Source organism: Fukomys damarensis, unplaced genomic scaffold (genome assembly GCF_012274545.1).
Source record: "Fukomys damarensis isolate Sample0158 unplaced genomic scaffold, DMR_v1.0_HiC HiC_scaffold_3, whole genome shotgun sequence".
NCBI lineage: Eukaryota > Metazoa > Chordata > Mammalia > Rodentia > Bathyergidae > Fukomys > Fukomys damarensis.
In genome coordinates this window covers 46026793-46028516 of record NW_022900915.1, presented here as the reverse complement: position 1 = coordinate 46028516, position 1724 = coordinate 46026793, and positions in this window count along the sequence as shown.

The following is a 1724-nucleotide window of genomic DNA, read 5'->3' as shown; positions in this document are numbered from 1 at the left end:
GGTGTTGAGGTTATTATGGTAATCCTAGCCCATAATAGTTTGGTCTTTTCCTTTAAAAGGCTGATGCTTGCCTGCAATAAACGTTGCCTTGATCAGACTCTTGTCTTGGCGTCCTTCCTTTCTGTCTGCCCCATCTCCACCCCGCTGCTCTTTCAGGTTTGAGACACTGCTGGACAGTGCTCTGTGTCGCTGGCTCATGACAAGTGGTGCCGGAACAGGGACCTGAAAGTTGATGAGGATATGCAATCCCAGACCCAGGTCGAAGGCAGCGACGGTGCTCCGGAGGACTGACCACTGCGCCTGATTCTTGCAGTAAGTCTACTGTTCACTTCGTGAAGAAAAAGTTAAAAGAAAGTAAGAAAAAATGAAAAGAAGATAAGAAAAAGTGAAAAGAAGTAAGAAAAAGTGAAAGAAGGTAAAAAGAAAAAAAGCGAAAGAAGGTAGAGAGTGTCAAGTCCATTGGGAAGATTTTATAAATTAGAAATTGTTAATTATGGGACAATCGGAATCCAGAGATTATGTAGCAAATTCTATTCAGGGCCTATTGGAGGCTCAAGGAGTAAAAGTTAAAAGGGCACAATCAGAGGCTGTCGCGACCTGGCGACACAGAGCACTGTCCAGCAGTGTCTCAAACCTGAAAGAGCAGTGGTGTGGAGATGGGGCAGAGAGAAAGGAAGGACACCAAGACAAGAGTCTGATCAAGGAGACATTTATTGCAGGCAAGCATCAGCTTTTTAAAGGCACATCAACAGGGAGCACCTGACTCCTAAAGATAATGTCAGATCTTTAACAGGAAGCACCTGACTCCTACAGATAACATCAGATCTTTGGCTATCCGAGTTTCTCCTGTGCAGGGTCAAAAACAAGTTTAACATGTGCAGTCCTTAAAAAGGAACAAATATTAACACACGCTAATTAGGAACATCCTGACCACACATTGTGTCAATGGCTTGATTATAAAGAAAGAAGTCATCTTTCAAATGTCAAATGCCAGTGGGCCATGACTGGCTCCCACAAACCATGTTTCCCACACTCAGCTGTGCTGTGTTGCTGAATTTAGGTCTTCTTAACAAAAACAGCAAGAAATATAAAGAAAAGAACAGATAAGGCCACAGCACCTGTGCATGCGCTCACCACATCTGAGTCAAGGTGCCTGCGGTTTACATCGAAGCCACCACAGCTCCTTCGTCCCCATGCAGCTCAGCAGAGCCTGATCCCTGCTTACCCGTGACTCCGCTCTAAGAGCACCCGGGCCGGGCAACAGCTAGCACCTGCTCATTTCCCCATTCCAGTGCACCTGGATGGGCCTCGCGCTCCTCGCCCCAGGGCGAGGCGGGGCCACGTCATCCAGGGCACCTGGCACTTCAGTGCTGTTTCTTCTCTCTTGATTCCAGAATCTGCTCCTTTCCAAACTGAGCTCCCGCAGCACCGTTTCCTTTTCCCCTTACTGAAGCTTCTGCAGAGGTTTGCAGCTTGGAGGCTTTTGTGGTGTTCTGTGTTCTACCTCGAACATTGAGAATTCTTCCCAGATTGTGAAGAAGTTTTGAACTGTAGCATGGATACTTTGGTGATGTTTTACTGGTTCTGGAAAATCCCTCGTGTCCTGCAGTCGCCTTTACGGAATCACAGAGAAGGTTCCCGCCCTCACGCTCCCTGTGCCCCATATCCTTACCCGCCCTCCTGCTCCTGAACCCCTGAGCTCTTTATCTTCCCTGTTTTTCACA